This window comes from Apus apus, chromosome 4 (assembly GCF_020740795.1).
Source record: "Apus apus isolate bApuApu2 chromosome 4, bApuApu2.pri.cur, whole genome shotgun sequence".
Taxonomy (NCBI): Eukaryota; Metazoa; Chordata; class Aves; order Apodiformes; family Apodidae; genus Apus; species Apus apus.
In genome coordinates, this window is record NC_067285.1 from 100,900,298 (window position 1) to 100,919,949 (window position 19,652).

Genomic DNA, 19,652 nt, shown 5'->3' on the forward strand with positions numbered 1-19,652 from the left:
AACATTTTCTTATGAACATAATTCCTTGGCTCCAAGAGTTGAGTAGTCTACTGAGAAGTCTGTGGATCAGCATCTCTGTAGCCCTCCAACAGCTGTAGCATTGAAATATGTCTATAAAAGGGTTAAGATTTAAATAATGAAATGAGACTTACCCATGACCTTCCACAGATATTGAAAAGTGTAAGGAAATACTACTTTAAGTCATAAATGTACAGTAGAGATAATGCCAAGAGAATTAAACAACCATCTGGTGTAATTATTCATGTTCTCTCAAAATAGTTTGCATGTGAATGTGGCACCATATTTCCCTATATAATTTAGACATTTGAATCTAAAGGAAAATTGCAGAAAATCACAGGAAATAAAAGCTACTCCTTTTTTTTAATGCTGATTAATGCATTCTTTTCCAAATAAGAAGTCATGGGGGAAAGTGCAGGCAGGGGATGGGAACTGAGGGGGAGAGAGGACTGTAGTATTGGTACCTTTAAAGCAAACATACATGTGACAACTAAAACTCATCTGAATTAATAATAATCCTTCCTTCATGTGCTGGTGTTTCATGATACTTTGCAAAATGCTTTCAAATCATAGTTAACAGATGAGGAACCATGTGAAGATTTTGGTTGCTGTTATATTCTAAATAAGTGATGTAAAGGAAAAAAGAATGGGTGTGGAGTAGTACAAACATTTTTAAAAGAGCTTTTATCATGTAAATAAATAATTCACCTCTGAAGAGGGGAAATTTGTTCATACAAGGCCATTTGCTGTCCCTCTTACAAGAATCTACCCATGTTTCTAGGATCATCAGGCAGTTACAGGGATCAGGAACAGTGCATGGCTTCAGCAGCTACTCACTCTATCCACAAGTTTTTGAGCTAGCAGGAGACTGAGCTGTGTTTGAACACTGTATTCTAGCAACTGCAATAACAAATTAAATTAGTAGAAACCTGTCCAAGGATAAGCTGCAGAAATTGTTCTCCCTGCTCTTAATTACACATTTGTGTTCTGTTATATTAGGAAAGAAAACACCCATTTATAACACAGGCAGCACTCTGAAATTGAAAATACTGCTGGGGAACTTGAGAAAAACACAGCAGAGACAGTTTTGAATGATAATATGTGACTAATGCACTAAGTAATGAGTTTGCAAAGAATGTGAAATTCATAGAATCACAGAATCTTAGAATCACAAGGGACCTCAAAAGATCATTGAGTTAACCCCCCTGCTGCAGCAGGAACACCTAGGGCAGATCACACAGGAACATGTCCAGATGGGTTCTTGAAAGTCTGCAGAGACTCACGTACAAGAACCTGCATAACTGCAAACAAGAACACCAAGATGTGTGGTGAGAACTAATAGATATTGATTGTGGAATAAATACCTGTGGTAGGTGTGTTGGATGCACCATTTCCCAGGACTGCACACATGGAGAAGACTATACATACCATTGTGTACTCTGAGGGCCAAGTTTCCTATACAAATACGAGCAACAGCGATGTGAGCTATCTGTAACTCCCCCATATCAGATGGAGGTACCACCTCTGTGTGTCAAAAAAACAGCAAAACATTATCTCAGTAAAAAATGTTTGGAATGAAAACTACCACAGGAGCCAAAAGTGGATAGGAAGAAAAGAGGCCAAGATTCGATCACTGCATCTTAGTTTAAGAAAGTATCCTTTGCTTCAGTTAGGCTCCAGGAGATGCAAGTGCATTTGATATCAGTTTTCAATTTGATTTTCTGGTTTTCAGGTACCACCTAAATTTTTAGCAGTCTCATTTTAACATTCTCAGAACACTAGTCAATAGAGAACCAGCATATTCCTTCTAAATCAATTAAATAGCAATTAAAAGCAGGTAGGCAGCCTGATAATAAGGTTAGAGGAATGAAGAGCTCATCACGTCGGTCACGTCCTGCAAACTGTGCCTAGGAATGTGTTTGGCTGTCAGTACAGTCTTCACACAGTACTCGAAAGAGGAGGAGACTCAAGACTGACACAAAACTGCCTAATAATAATATTGTAATGATTTATTCTCAGAAAGTCAGGCTGATATTAATGTACCTCCACGCCTACCTCAAGACAATATTTTTGTACCAAGACACTCTTGGTTTTATCTGTTTGTGTTTTTTTAACTAAGGAATGTATCCACATTAATTAAAGAAATTCCATCAGGTTTTTGTTTTCTGTGATCTGCTTGGCTAAGACCAGTGTAAAATGACTAAAATTAAGTAATTCCTCTCTTATATTCACTTTTGTAATGTTTTTTATTATGTTCTTATATTAATTAGCTACTGAAAACTGCATTTTTAACATATGAAATATATACTACAAATGTTTAGATAAAAATTGTAAGACTATTGTAGAAGGCTTACATCCATTTCACCAACATTTGAAACAGCTTACTTAGCCAACAGCATTCCTTCCCCTAGTACTAAACATTTATTTTTAAGACATAATTGTTATTTCAGGAAAAAAAAATAAAAATGATTGAAAACAATGTACATTTTAGAAAGATATGTGCTTTATTCAAAATAATGTCAGGGCATAATATCTGAGCAAAGAGCAATGCAGGGATGCATTATAAGAAAAATACAATGAAGCAGTGAACAGCACCCTTTTCACATCCATCTTTTCAAGGAAAAAACAACAAACCAAACCAAACAACATTCTTAGGTTAAACCTGAGTAAAATTATATATACTTTAAATACCCACATATAGTAATAGTTCTCTAGAGACTTAGAGGGAACCAGTAATACTGGGAAAATATTTGACATAACTTGATGTTTGCTTTCAGCTAACTCCTGTGTCAATTCTGTGCAGTAATAATGCCTTCTTGAAATGCTTAAGAACACAAACCACTTTCCAGAACTGTGATTGCCAATACTATTTAAATTAATAAATCTGGAAATAGCTTAATTACTAATGACTAGCAAAATGCTTAAAGTATTAAAAAAATCAAATTACCTTGGTGGTTTTCTTACTAGGAACAATAGCCATTTGAGCATATGCTGTTTAAGTTGATTGGGGAAGTTATCAGGCAATACTTACACCATTTCTGTGCCAAATCAGAAAACAAGAGTTGTCTCTCCAAGAGCTATCAACTGAATGTTGTGGCTTTTGGGATGGCTGCTTAAATTTAAGGATACTTTAAAAAATAAGTTATGTTTAGAAAGGCTGTTTTGAAAACAGAAGCTTCATAAGAAGTAAGATTTGAGTCAGAACTGAAACTCTTGTTGTTTGCTGAAACCAAAGAAATACGACATAAGGTAGGTCAAGCAGAAGACAGTTTAAAACTCCAAAGATGTTGAGAACTTTGTACCACAAAGGCAGTATAATCACCAAGTTGACAAAATTACAACCCTGCATATGTAATATCAGGCCCCCTTCATGATGCAAAATTGCTAACAGAGAGAGCTGAGCTAATGGAAGAGTGCCAGTAGCTAATTTTTAATCCAGCCAAGCCTGAAGGAGGCATATTTTCCTCTTTCCATGAAACTATTTAAGCAGTGGGGTGCTCTAAAAGCTAGCTGCAGTCAACAAGCAGTAACAGATGCCACTCCCTTCCTTCCCTTTACAGAACTTATCAGAGCTTCCTACTGTATAAAGCCAGCTACAAACACAGCATGCAGCAGTGTGAAATGCAGTGTGGAAGCTACTGCCCATGTCACATGGTATCTGCAGTATGGTGGCTTCACGGGGATTATATCAATATGGATGAGATGAGAAAAAGTTATTAACTATTACAAAAAAGTTGACGTAATTTCAGTAGATTTGAAATAATACCAAAAAAAAAAAAATAATTATAAGTTATCCTGTAAAACACCCAAGTGTCTTAACCCTGTATATATAGAATAAATATTTGAAATAGCAGTTGCAAACAAAAGAAAATGGCCCTGACTGAAATGAACAGAATCATAGAATGTCATGGTTTGGAAGGGACCTCTAAGATTTGCCTAAGTATTATCCTTGAATTAGTTTCCTGAATAAGGAATATATATATATATATATATATATGGAATATATATAAACAACTTAGGAAACCATTCTCCATAGCTGACAAACAAACATCACATTGGTATCTAGGCTCACTGTACTGTAGTTCTAATATATTAGGAGCGTAACACCCTCAAGATGGTATTGAAAGAGACAGCATGCTAATAAATACTTTCTACTGCCCCACAGAAAATGTAAGGACACTGGAAGTCTTCATTCCACGTCTTTATTGCTCCAGTGGTTCTTCCCATAGTAATTTTTACAGATCTAATTTTGGTTGTCATGTCACTACAGTCTTTTGATACAATTGTAGAGGGACCAGGAAGTTTGAATGTTTTTGAGAAGAGTTAAAATTAGGACCTGGAACTGAGATTCAGAGATTAAGGTTGGAGAGATTAATTCCTTCCTTTCAGCCTGGGCTACAGTTTCATGATTTGGATAGATTTTTAATGAACTTCACCTCTTTTATTTGGAGATCACTAAAATTACAACCTGTTTCAGTGCTTGGTGGTGCTTAGCTGTAGTTCACCATGGGAATGCACCTGTGAAGCAGCATGTTCTTATTCTGCTCAAAGAGACACCTTCTTATATGATTGCATAAACCGCTTTTTGTCTCTTCTGAATAAGGGAAGTACCAGAGCAGCAGAACCCCAAGCTAGCTGTCTCATGTAGTGCCAGCCCAGAAAGTGCACTCAGATGACTTCCCTGAAGCCTGAGGCTGTGATGAGCTGCATTCTCGCTGGCAGCAATTCAGTAGCAAGCTTCATCATATGCCAGTCACTGTACTAAATGACAGTCACTGAATAATAGCAAAACTCAGGCCAGCTTCAATGATAATTTTCTACAGAAAGGTCATGTTCTTCTTTAGTTTGCCATGAGCTTGTCTCCTCAGTTACACAAAATACAAGAGATGTAGTGCTATTGTCTCTCCTATGAGATCATAGTAAATCTGAATTTTGCTGTATGCAAAGATTAGCTTAAATTATACCTCCTCCCTTAATTAAAAAAGCTCATTAAGTGTTTACTTACATAATATTATCTGTACTAGGTTACAGATGCAGTCTTTCAAACCAGCAATACTACCAATTATATTAACTAGACAGCTGAAAATATATTGTGGAGAAAATCCACAGATATCCATAAAAGCCTGAAGAACTGCCCTCATGTTTTACATGCTGTAATATTTGTGTACAGATAGATGACTCAACTACATGTCACCAGGCTAGTAACTGTGACATTGTAACTTGTTGGTAGTTAGTAATTAGCAGTGACTAAGATGTTAACCAAAAATACTCTTGGGCCTGGATTCATCCTGCCTAAATTAAGTGAGCCATTTAAGTTAGAAAATTAGATTTAAGAAGTAATCTCTACAGTTAGTGGAAAGAGCTCAGCAATTCAGAGCTTCAGGTGGTATTTCATTAAGAGGTGCCAACTTTCTTCCACCAGAGCCTGAGGAAACTCACTGAGGTGACTAAGTTGCAGATGTGGGTGCTATGTGGAATGCAAGCACCTCTGCCAAAATGAATGATAACTAAAAAACCTACATAAATCTGTTGGGCACCTACCTAAATTTAACTTTCAGATGTTGGTCACATAGAGAGACATCACTGCACCAACAAAAATGAGTTCATCATATGCTTAAACAATTTGGGTATAAAAATCTGAGAGTTCAAGGATTTAGGGACATTGAAGGGCCCATGCAGCAAATGTGCTCTGGCCACATAAAACATTTGCTCCAACCACAAAAAGCTCAACAATTACATAGTTAGAGAGAATGCATTTGAGGTGGTTTGTACCTTGTGTATAGTGTCCTTGTTATTAACTGCAACGACTATTCCGGTACCACTTTGCAGAGCTAGCAATGACTTGGTAACTAACACAAAAATCTGTAGACAGATTCTAGAGCTAGTTTGCAAGTGAAGGCAGCTGTTATTATGCTGTTTTGGACAATCTATTCCTGGCTTATCAGATTCTTCTGTCACTGCCACAGTGATTTCTGTGGTGAATACCTGGCACTGGAAAGCAAGATTTTAGTGTCCCTGCATGGGCAGGGACACCTGCCAATAGGTTGCTGGCCTTGAAGTCATAGCAGTAACATAGTTCACACACACAATGAGGAAGTCCTCATGGATTATGAAAATCTCTGAATAGAAGCTTATTCAAGAAGAGGTGAGCTAATAAATTATTAAGACATAAAGCTAGTTTTAACTCTTAATACCTTTGACTTAACATTAGGAGCCTGTTGCCCAACATAGATTTTGATGTGACACCTAGTTCTTGGGTTCTGAAAATCCTTGGGACTACAGGTAACGCTAAAATTGTGCAGAAACCAGAGTACAGCTTAGTACATTCTGATGAGAAAAAGTAAATTAGCTCATGGGCTTACTATCTTAATCTCATAGCTTTTGTCTGGCTCACACTGTAGCGTAGGCAGGCCATATTGATCTCAGCACATGATATACCATGTAGACTTAACATCTGTAAAAAGGGCACAAAATTCAGAAGTCATGGAAATATAAACAAAGGGAACACAAAGAGGTTCTTCAGTGATCTTATGTGGTCCCCCTGTAGACTCTGCTCTCTACCTCAAGGATTGTTTATGCATTCTTGCATTGAATAATCCACAAATAAAATACAGAAGTGATACGTGAACTGACCTCTTCCTGCGCAAGGCTGCATGTCATGGAGCTGAGTTATGTTCCCAGTTGTTTACTCTCTTCTCCCTCTCTGGCTCTCTCAGACTTGTTTTTCTTTCTGCACAGTGGCACAGCTTCAAAAGAAAAGCTGTGAACAAACTTTTCTCATCCTTGCCCGAAACCAGGAAGTGAAGACACAACTTCTGGGATATGTGAAATGTAGGTTTGACCCTTCTCTGGATAAAGAGGGCAGAGAAACCAGTTTTGTGCTTCGTCTGAAAGTCCTCTGTTAAAGAAGCAGTGGAGAGCAACACTGATGCTGTCTTTTTCATTCGAATTTTAAAAGAGAACTAGAAGACAGCATCCAAACCCCAAGTGGCAGCTAGGGCACTGAAACCCTTCAGGCAAATACCAGTCTTTCATAAACACCAGCTTTAGAAGCTATCTGACCTTCTGAGAGCTGCAAGGGAAGTGAAAACTTCTTTCTGCCTTCAGCCTCTGCTCCTAACTGGCTGGCTGGCTGGTGTAGCTATCCTCAGTTACATAGTTTGGATGAAATTTCACAAAGCCAGCTCATGGTTCTAAACCCCAGCCATCAGCCTAACTCTCTCCACCCATGATGTCCAGAAGACACAGTTTCTGCAAAACGTCAAATCTATCTGTCACTGCCTAAGACCTGGCTGCCCTGAGATGTCTGTTCTCCCTTTTCTCTACAATTCAGTTATCCCTATGTCAGGGTGACAGAATCATAGCTCCAGCCCACTGTATTAGTGTGGCTTCAGGGGTTTCTTATAGCTTGTCATTAGTGGTTTAAGCTAATCAACTGAAATAGGAACTGGAGCATTGAGGTGCAAATCTAACTTCTTTCCTACTGCCTGTACCCTCGGGGGCAACAACCACAGCAGAGAGGAAGCACAGCCAGCTGCAGACAGAAGTATTTTAATTTGCTACAGCTATACTTACCTTGACTATTGGTGTCTTCAAGCCCTGGCTTATGCACAGTCTCTGCTGCCATTGCACCCAGAAACTAAGCTCTCTACAGTGAATCAATGGGTTAGAGGATTTTCTTTCAGCTGATTTTAAGTGAAAGAAACAGAGCTTCGCCACTACCACAAAGTTCTGATTGACCAAAACCTGTAGGACTGCCAAATATCAGGTGCTAGATGGCCACAAGTTTGTTATCACAGTTTCTTTGATGGGACATTCAGCACATTCAAAGAATGCCATCAGGAGGGGCCATTGTCCTCTGTGTTACTGCCACTGTCACAGCTTTTGGCCTGAGCTGCTGCTGCCAGTTAGGAAAGAAAAAAAACATGATATGAGATAAAGCAGAGCTCTGTTACAGAGTAACAAAAATAACAGCTTTGATTGTTGTTATTGCAGATAAATTGTAGAACTGGAATACCCTGCTGCTTTCCACAGAATCAGATTAAAAGAAAGATCATCTGGCAAAAAAAGTACTAGACTGGCAACTCTTGAGTAGATGGTGTTGATTTAATGCTGTTAAAAGTCACTCAAGAGAATACAAACTTCAGATAAGACAGAAAAGCGACAAGTGCTTGTGATGAGTTGCTGCTTCATTTCTGAGTGGTTTGGAGCTTAAAAGTCACAAACTATTAAACTTCCAGGTGCCTTTCAAAGACACAACTTATTTCCCCAGAATTTAACATAAACTGCTGAATAAAAGCAGTTCTCAGTAATAAGTATGTGAAGACAATAAAAAGGAGTATACTGAAATTCTATACATAGGGGTTATTTAAAAAATAACAGACTGCTCTTTAAAAAACATATCTTAAACATGTTCTTATTTACAATATATAACCTCTCCAGTGGCCTTGTATCTCATTTTTCACAATGCAGTTCTTTAGCAGGGTTATTCAGGAAATAACTCCACTGAAAAAAAGAAAGTGATGTATTGGTCTGTGAGTCACATCAAATGTAATTTTGGCTTCAACATCTGAAGCTTTTAGACAGTTAAAAAAACCTCTACAGCTTTATGGTGGCATTAGAGCTGGTGCTGTACACTGAATGGGGACTGTCTGAGAAGCTGTTTCTCCAAACAGGCTAAGGATTTTTTGAGTGATTATGGGAATATTGATCATGGCTCAAATCCTCAGCAGTATTTAGGTGCCAAATCCCCATTAAGTAAGATTTAAGTACAGGGCTTAAACACCTTCACAGACTTGAGATTATATCTTTCTATAAAATGAGCCCCAACTTATGCTATCTGCTTCTACTCAAATTTTTAACCATAGTTCAGTGTTTTTCTTTCTGTGTGAGAATGCATTTCACAGTTTGGTCTGCTTAACATGACATCAACTTTGCTATTTTATTTTTTTACATGTGTGCTTGCAGTGTTGTTTTTTGATTTATTTTTGTTTAAGTCATGCAGAATGCTAGAGCTGTTACCGATGTTTTGGTCAGGAAGAGAAAACCACAGGAGCCTCGGTCCACCTTTCCCAGCTCAGCAGTTCTGTGTGTCCCAGAGACAGGGACAGTTTCCTGTGCATTTTGTCAGTCCTGGGTTGGGCTGGTGGCTGCGCTGGAACTGAGGCTCGCTGGGCTCTGCCAGCAGGCAAGCGTTGGAGTGCCTTGCATTTGTCAGTGTATTGCACTGCTGAATCAAGGATCAAACCACTATTTTTAATTCAGTAAGGTACCTTTATGTCTGTCCTAATAGCGGCCGTTTTAATTAATTGTAATATTTTAATCTTCTGATATTAGCTCAGGTTTAAGAAGCCATGTGGGAACAATGCAGACAGAATACAGAAAACAGGAGGAAAGGGGAAAAACAGTGTTGAATAAAACTTACAAGAGAAGCAGAATAATGCTCTAAAGCTGATTCAGCATGTGTTTTGACTTCTGGACAAATTTTGGCACGTAACTTGTGCACCTAATAATCTTAAAACTGTATGTCCTGCTCCATTTAGGGATGCTTCATGCCATCAGAGACAGGGAACTTGCCATACTGAGCACTGCAGGAACTGAACTTTCACTGGGGAAACTGAACTTTGTCTGAAAAGAAGAAAATTCAGTCCTCAGCTATACCAAGCCACAGACCCAGTTCCTGCAGATGCGGGCTACAAATCCCTGCTTACTCAGGAAACATCTCATCCTGCTTGGCATATTTATTTAGAACCCCCTGAAATATTATTTCCTTTTTTAAGTCTTTGGAACAGCCAACAAACATAATAACCTGCTCTTTTTAGTGTTATCTCAGCACATCAACAATAGCTTTTCAACAATAAAATGTTCGTGGAAACAGCAACTGAAAATAATGTACTGAAAACATGTTCAGTTAGCTTTACAATAAAAACAAAGTCAGAAAACTTTAAAGTACATGAGGTTTTTATTTTTCATTTTGTTACAGATGTGATTTCATCTGTGAATAAAAGAAGAAATTATCTACCTGAAATGCAACAGACATTTTTTTCAGATGTACGATAATTTTAGTTGTCCTTTTTTAGCACTAATATGTCTGCTATCTTTACCATTCTTTGAATTCTTATGTATTTAATTTTTATTTATTTATTATTATTTTTTTACAAATAGCAGTAGCAAAGTATGAATATGTGTAAGAACTGGTTGAAGAAAATGTCAGTAAAGGAGTTAAGAAGGCATAGCATAATCCTATGATTCTAAAATACCAGCACAAATAATTTCTTTATAAATTTATCAAAAATGAAAACATTGACAGTTGTAAAATTTTGGTTTTGTTGTTGTTTTGGTGGTTATTTTTTTTGTAAAGGATTGATTGTCAACTAATAACCATTGTGTGCAAAATGTTTGCCCATCTTCATAGCATTCCTAATGTTACACCTATATGATGACCTGGGATTCTAAAAGAAATACTGTACATGCTAAGAATTCTCTACAGGCAATTTTTTCCCAAATGGAACAAAACACCTGTTGGCAAAAGTAAAGGAGATGGGATGAGCTCGATAAATCTGTAAGTTTCTTAATAAATGGAAAAATTCTGTGCCATAGCGCAGAAAACCAAGAGAGGACATACTATTTTGACATAAATGAGAACAGAGAAATTCTAGTTCTAATCAAACAAGCATAGAACCAGTTTTGTAAGTGAGTTGCAAAGGAGTAAATCTACAAAGCTTACAAAATGACTGTTGTGGCCAAGACAGAACTTCTCCAGGTGTCAGAGGCATCATCAGTGGAAGTACAATACTAAGAAAGGGGAAACCTGGCAGCTCTGAATTTGCCTGGGGAGCTAGCAGGGATTGTTCTGGAGAAGCACATGAAGTCAAAAGACTGAGTAGAAAATGTCATCAAACACTCAGGAGCAAATGGGAAGCTGAGTCTGCAGAAAGTCAAGTGAGGATCCAATTTAGGAAAGCACTTTATTCAGGGAAGCAGGTGAGTATGAATATACATTTATGAACTTATTACAATAAGTGGCAGACTTTTGCATTAAACTGAATGAAATATATTCAAATGCCATGTACTTTCCAGATAGAGTTCTACTTAAATATCATGGACCAGCTACAGCTCTGCTTGTCACTGTGATAGTGGTTGCACTTCTGTCCCTAGCAGCAACTGCAGCAGAGGACCAAGAGTCACTGTTCCCAACTCACTTCCAGAGTTAACTAACTCGGGTCAATCAAGGGCAGCTTGATGGTGGACCTACACCAATATCAAGGAATACAGAAAACAGAGAAATCTATTTCATGGGAGTAAATACAGAATCATAGATTATATTGGGTTGAAAGAGACTTCTAAAGGTGACACGACACAGATTTAAGAACCCAGGAAGGTTAGAACTGGACTCCTTGCTTTCAAAATTCCCCTGCAATAGAGGAGCTTACATGCAACTGGATCCAGTCCTGTACGTGTCACAACTCAGACTGAGCAGCCCAGGGAGATTTGGACTGAACCCCCTTGCTTTCTAGACTCCTTTTCAGAAAGGAACCTCAGTGCAGCTGGGTCCAAAATCCTCCTCTCAGACCTGGTCTTTTCCCAGAAAGAGTAAATGTAAAATATTACAGTGTGAGCAGAAACTCCACCATCCAATAACCTTAGATCGGATTGAGATGTAACAAGACTCAAGGTCTGTTTCTAATAAGCAACACATTCATTTATTATACCAGTAGAAGTTAATTTTGAGCAACCTTTTAAACAAAACAACCCACTTACGTGTATGTGTGTATATATATATGAAAAATTTAACACAGGTTATCTTTTAACTTATACTGATAAAGGAGTCCTGCCTTCCATCCCTACTGCCCTCAGCACTACACTTGCTTTGGCCAGGAGAGTCCCACAAGCAAAATATACAAGGAGGTTTTCAGCAGGACCTTTTGGCAGGGCAGGGCAGGATGTGCAAAAATGCCTTTGTCCAGCCCTTTCCTATGAATTCACATACAGCTTGGAGGAAAACCAAAAATCAGTTTTAGATAAGCACAAGGTCATAAAATCCATTTGCTTTTCTCTTCATAATAACTTTTTCACCAGTATAATCTGCTGTCCTGCCCATTTTCAGCTTTTATTATGTTCCACCCTATAAGCAGACCACAGATCTCTGGGATCAGGGACTCTCTGTTTTCCGTCTGAGAAACTTAGTGGCCTTCTGGCACTTCCCAGTGTAAATATTGCAGCTGTAAATAATTGAAATTTCCCTAATGTTACAACAAGTTGTGAACACACCAGTGCATTTATTTTCTGATGTCACATGGAGAACGGCTAACATGAAAAGAACAAACTAAATTCTCTTTTCTTAGGGGTATACAAAAATAAATGGGAACAAGGCCTGAGTCAGACTATTACGTAGAGAAGAGTAATAAATATATTCATAAAGTCTCCTCGCTAAGTCACTGAAGATGTAGCTCAATTTTACGACAACAACATTACAAAACACAATAAAAAGTGCTATAGTAAAACCCACCCTCATAACACTTTGAAGAAAAATGAAGAGACAGAACAAAACTAGATTCGTTATTAGATGCTGAGTGACTTCAGGATGCTGTTTAGAGAAATCTATTTGGAGAAAGAAAGATATTGCATATGGAAATGCTTGTGATAACAATAAAAACATTATAATTTCAATATAGTTACAGCTAACAGAACAATCAAGCAGGATGGGCAGGATTTGAAGCGTGAACTGACTGTGTTAGTGTAAGAAGTGTATAATTTCCTTTATGTTTTACTCCTGGATGTCTTGGAAACCAAGCAGCTTGTCATGACTATTTTTCAGGCTAAAGAGAGCACTTGCAAGCATAATACTCTCCTCACTTGAACAAATATAAATGGTTTTATTTGTCTGTCCAGTTTTTCAGCAGTGTTTACAGCATACAAAGAAAGAAAAGTATAAAGTTCTTGATGTGTCAAATCCCAGTTCTCCTGGACTACCTTTAACAGTTGGGATATTTGCTGCATTCAGGTGGTACTTCTGTGGTTCAGAAGATAATTTTTCAAAGAATAGTAATATTTGGAAGCAGGTGCTTCATATCCTAGCTAATCAAAATTAAATTATATCTTTAAAGCACAATACTGAATAATGGAAAAAAAATTACAAACTAAACAAAACACCCCCCCCAATAAAAGCAAAACAAACAACAACAACAACCAAACCCCAAATATTTTATTCATATGACATTTAGTCATGCAGTAACTGCAGCTAGAGGGGTTTTACTGCTGGCTATTTTACTTAGGGAATTCAGTTAGCTATTCAAATAAGCTAGAATCACTTTGCATGGCCCTGTCTTCTCCCTTCCCTCCCAGTCTATTTAATTTTTCTTATGGTCCTCTATCTATGGTACACACATTTTGTCTGGAATTCCAATGACGGAAATTCTACCTGATTGTTCAAATGTTCAAATAAAACCAAAACTGCTCACTGGGCAAGAAAATAAAGTAATATTTTCATTGTGTAGAAACTCCCTCAATGATCACAACCAAGCATGTGATATGGTGTGATAAATGAGGACTGGTAAAATGTATTATCAATTTCCTTGCGTCAGTACTGCTACAGAGGTCATTGGTACAAAAGGTTGTCATTCTGTCATATCACACTGTCCAGTATTTATTCACTCTTTTAGTAGATACTATTGTACTGTGGTATCACTAAATGCTTACATTATAAATTATGGGAACTATATACAGGCAGATTCAGCTACTAATTCCCTGAACAAATCTGCCTCCACTTCTTTCCAATAAACCTTTTTAACATTCTGCAGAGGCATCTCTAATTTTCTGTGTTATTAGTTTCTTAAAAACGGAGCCATATTTTTTTATGGCATTTATTGATCTTCAGAGGGGTTTATTTACCCTTCAGAGGGTCTTGGTGACTTAGGAGGGAAAATGTCATTGACAGAAAATAAAGCTAAAACCTTAACTTAACCCTTACAGATACAAAAATCCACTGTATCTTTTTGCATCTCTCACATTACAACTGCTAGCAATTGTTCTCTATCAGTTACTCTGAATAATTGTTTCTAGGCAAGAGTACTTATTTCCATAGCATTACATCATATTGCAAATACCACTCTTCCCATACAACAAACTGCAAAAGATGAGAGCTAAGTCACCAGCCTTTTCCTTAGTGGGCAAAACTTTCATTACAAATGTGGAGGTCAGATTTTCACAACTGCTGACGTATCATCAAATTAAACTTTTAAAACCTCAACACTCAGATTTTACCTGATCACTAGGGCTAAGTCAGACTCTTACTTCAAAATAAATGTTCTTCCTGAATTTGGTCTCTACTTCACATACTCCTCAGTTGCTTCTCTGTTTTAAGCTAGGGAAGAAATATTTCTAATCCTGTGGAACTGAGAAAAAATTAACATATAAATGCTTAAATAATAATGAAAAGCAAAGGTAAATGAAAGATTTCCCTCTTAAATAAGAGGCATTTAAATATGACTTGCATATCACATAAAGGCATTGTTCACTCTCAGGGCAAAGTATCAGATTCTTTAACCTTTAAGGCTAAAATATATACCCTCTTTTGATTTAGGGTCAAATAAGGACATGGGAAGATAAAACATGATTTAGGAGGATGCTAGGACCACTAAATCCAGAAAGACACCCTAAAAAGCTTTGTTCACACTCACCTTGACCTGAGTGGAGATGGACTGGAGAAGGGCAGATACAGGAGGCTGAGGGACATTAGCGCAGTGCACACCCGAGAGCAGAGACACATGAGCAATCAGCCCTCTGGGTACCCAAAGGCTTACAGAAAATAAGAAAGGGAAAATTGAGCTCACAAGCTGGAGAACTCTTGACTCTCTCTGCCTCTGTTATGGGTGGAAAATTTGCTACACACCCAGAGCACAGCATTGCAGCCAAGAAAATGCCTTGCCTAAAAAGTTGCACAACTTGATCCTGCCGTGCCCGCGGAGGCAGCATCAGGGCAGCCTGGAGAGGCCTCAGTGCTGTGGACATGCTCTAATTGTCCTGAGGAATCATCTCCAAACTTGGGGTCCTCAGAAACATTTTTTGAAACAGCCTATAAAATGTGTGGTGTTGCTGAATTTATCTCTGACCTAATATCAAGTTAGAGAAGAGTAAACAAGAAATCAGGCCTCCCCACCTTCTGGAGTCCAGAGGGAGTGTTCAAATCCACAGTTCTCATCTCTGAAGAACAGCAAACAACATCTCTTCAAAATCATGACTCCACAGTATATAAAGCAAGCTCCAGGAGGTGAAGAAGCAGGAGCACAGTGGTTAAAGCACACTTGTGCAAAGGGAAATCCTGAGATTCCTGCCTTCAGCACTGAAGCAGCTCTGCCATGGAAATAAAGCTTCCAACTCTATGGCAAAGGAGCTGAGGAGACTATGCAAGACCAATCGATACCTTGATTTCTGTCAGGAGCAATACTTGTATATTTTCACCTGCCTTTTCCTTCAAAATACAAAAGCAAGTGCTCCAGTTCAGCACACGGTGGCAAATGTAGCTAGTAACACACACTGCAAACTTGCCATGACTCAGTGGTGAAATGAGACCAGGTCCATAAATTCCGAGTTGTGAAGGTGTAGCAGTGAAATTTAAGCTGCAAAAACAATATACGAAGAAAGTGATAAGAAAGTAATATCCTGGGATCTTCGTATCTGATTAAATTTATTTTTTTAAAAAATTAAAATTACATTTCTTGGTGTGTCTCTCTGTCACTAGATTAATTTGTAATTTTGTTTTTGGGGAATCAGGTTGCAGTATGTTTTTTAATGAGTCTACATCTGTTCTAACACAGAGAAGCAAATATTTAGGTTTTTAATACTAGTTTATCTTACCAGTAAGAGATTATATTTCTTTATTTAAATACACTTTTCTGAGCTTTTCTGAGAGCTGAAACTAATCACAAGGGACCAACAGAGATTAGTCTCTGCTCTACAAGATCTGTTGGTCCAGGATTGGAGCCTGGCCCTAAGGTTCTCTCTTTTTAGTTCCTTTAGAAAAAAATCTGGAAATTAACAGGAGCTAACAATATTAAGGGCACCACCCTCAGATAAAATATAGGTGACTCAATACCAGAGGAGTGCCTTCCCTTTCCTTGCTAATGATCAGAGCCAGCCTGAAAAGGGGTCAGTACCCAGAGTCTACCTGAATCAATAAGCAACAAGAAACCAAATCTCACCATGTGCTCCCACTACCAGCAGAGCTTGCAAAAGGACAGAAAAGGTTTGGGATTATTTGTAAATTTTCAGCTTTATATTCATATCCTCTAAATCACTCAAAATTCTGAAGAACTTCCCATGTAGAAATTGAGTGAAAGTTTCAAATATTCTGCTGTCACTCTTACAAGCATCAATGTCACCTGGACTATAAGCTGTAGGATGCATTTATTTTTATGTATCTAGGGGGAAGTAATGATTTTTGTTGGTCCATCAGAGTATCTCATCATCCCATGCGTGTTATATGCATGTCTGAATTTTCAGGTTGTTAGAAAAAAATACAACTAAAGCTCCATGAATTATCTTCATAAGAAATAATAAAAAATTGAATTTTATTCCACCCTAAGTGAAACATTTCCACTTCAATAACTTCTGTAAAGTTTTAGTATATATTTTTATCAGTTTTGGAATGTTGATTCAAAACAAAAAATCAGAGTTTCTACATTATAAACTGTAAAAAGAAACTATTTCCTTTTAGAAAATAATATTTATGGTGGGGTGGAGCTGTTTGGCAAACTTGGTGTAACCACCAAATAGCTGAAGTCAATCAAAAAAATGCAATTTTGGTAAATAATCTCTTTGTCTTTTTAAAAAAATGTACCTATTGCTGCTCTCTACTGATTGATTAAGCCTGAGAGTTAGAGGGAGGGGTTTTTTATTTATTTGTTTTGCCTTTTTAGAGATGCTGTTACCTGTGATACTGGCTCTCAGAATTGCTTTGCAGTCTGATGATCTGTATTGTGGGTGAGTTTTGCTTGAGCTTTGTACCTTATTTGGCCTTCAGGAAGTGGCAATGAAAGCATGTCTAAATGACTAATTTTTGTTCAAAATAAATTTCTATTTAAAAACTTCAAACAGAGAGTTAAATAGCTTAAGGGATGATTTTATACACTATACTTATTCTCAGAGAGTACATTCCCCATTCTATATGAATCACAGATACCTGTTCCTCATTCAGATGGGCTTTTGCTCCCCTCAGAGTTCAAATCCCAGTATCCTTTGTGGTTATTGCCCACAAGCTTACTTATGTCATAATTATTGTAGATGGGATGAACCCAAATAACCCCCTTTGAGTACATCAACTATTAGTGACTTCCTGGAGATTCCATACACACTCCCATTAAATATTAATTGTAAAACAACTTATTACCCTAGTGAGAGCAAGAATAATACCTCCTCAGTGACCTTATGGATTCTGACAATAGCTAATTCAAGACTGATGGGAAACAGAGGAGTTCAATGGAGAGCAAAAGGAGCATGGTGAGGCTGTGTGATGATGTCTCTGGCACAGAAATCTCCACAGCTGCAGTTTTCTTTGCTGCTGTCAGCTGAGACCTCTCTTCACCTGTATGTGTAAAGTCACTTGTATGCACAGTCAGCTATACATGTTAAGTTGAGGAGCCAAATATCTCCAAAGGACTGAACATTGGACTTCTCGATGCTCAGTCAGTTACTCGGTATTTAAATTGTCTCTGTTCTCCAACCTGTACCAAGACCCAGTCTTTTGCTTTTCATGTACAGGCGACAAATTCAGCCCAGGGTAACTCATGCTGTACAGCTGGACAGAGTCCAGATTTTGCTGTGAAATCTGCTTCTTTATTGAGAAGCAAAAAAGGAATCAGCTGCCCACAAAACAGCAGTCTAAAAGCTTGTCGTGCTCCCTGTCCTGGAGGCAAAGGCTGTGCTACTGAGGGTGCAGCCTCACACACAAGCCCTGGGTGGCGAGGAGGCACTGAGCTGGTCAGCCCCTCATTCCAGAGCATCTGTCGTGTTTTCTCCTGGGGATGGAGTCAAACCTCTCTCAGGCTTTCTCAGGTACAACAGCCTCTCTGAGTGTGTTATCACAGGAATCTCAAACTGTGATTGACACCTAGATGCCCCACTGCTTTTGTCTGATGTGGTATCAACAACTCTTGTACATGCCTCCTGGACACAGCAGAGGGTCTGTAAGGGTCTGTTTGCTGAGTGGAAGAGAGTGCTCCTGCTGTGAGTGGAGACAGAGCTGCTGTGATCCCCGCTCGGCAAAGAGGAACAAAGTGAAAATGAAAAATAGAGGAGTGGTAAAAAAGAAGCATTAGGCCTGAAGCCACTTTAATTGAGAGAATACAAAACACAGCATCACATCCATGTAGAGATCGTCCTGTATTTTCCGTATGCCCCCACTGAATGTAGAGAGGGGGAAGTCACGGGTTTGAGGAAGGCACAAGTTTGGAGAAAGAGCAAAGTGATCTACTGTGACTACAAACTCTTCTCTGAACTAGTAGAATTATTATAATGATAAATCCATCATGACTACCTTAAGGGCTGCAGCAGGACAGCTAAGAAACTGTGCAGTTGGATATTTTAAGTTAATAAGCTTTTGTGGAGCCTGCAGGTTGACTCCTCAGCAGTGATGCCAAATGCAGCAGCACTTAACAGTGGGTGCTTCCGACCCACTGGCACCAAGAGATTATGGTTTATTTTTTTATTGTGTGTTTTCCAAGCCTGCTATTTGATTAATGCACTGACCTAGCAATATCGAATGAAGCTTTAAGCAAATTTAACATCCAGTATCTCAAACACCAATAGAGTCAAGCCATTCCTAAGTTATTTCCTATAAATAAATAAATAAATTGAAAGACCCAAAGATATTTCCTATTGTTGAAAGTGTCAAGATCAAGTTGTCCTCAGAGAGTAAAAACAAGCACTTTTGTTTATCTGTCACCCAAATTAGACTTAAAATTAGCAGTTTCTCAAGTGTTAGCTGCATCACCTGGATACCTGCCTTACGTAAGGCATAAATAATACAGGACTGAAAATTAATACAGAAGACTTTAAAAAAGGTAGTTTTAAAATGTTGCCAGGTTAATTGACTGGTAAACCAAGTGGATGTGTTGAATAAGGAATTTATAGTGACCTGGTTGCATAATCAACATAAATTAATAAAAAAGTTGTTCTTGACTAAAAGCATTCCACCTGTGCCTGGATAGGAACATATTTTTTACAGTTGCCCTGAGATACAGTATTTCCTCTTCTGGTACAACATATCTCCCAGGCAAATCAACCTGAAGTTGCTGTGCAGGTACTTGTGCCCAAACAAAGCAAAAGACTCTAAACTTGATTTTAAAAAGACATAAAGAAGAAATAATATAACATAACCTATGTTTAAAGCACACATAAACAGAAAACTAAATAGCAATTCTTGTAGAAGCAAGAAATTAAGAAATATCAATGAGGAAAACTAGAGGAACAGCAATGATTGGTAAATTTTCTAGTTAAGCAAGGGAAATCTATCCCTTACTCAGCTGTGAAGGGCACAGAACATTCACCTCCTTTTTCAATGGAAAAATAGAAGACAACAGTAAAATGAAAGCTTTGGCAATCAAACTGAGCAAGAGAGAATAACCTAAATCCAACTG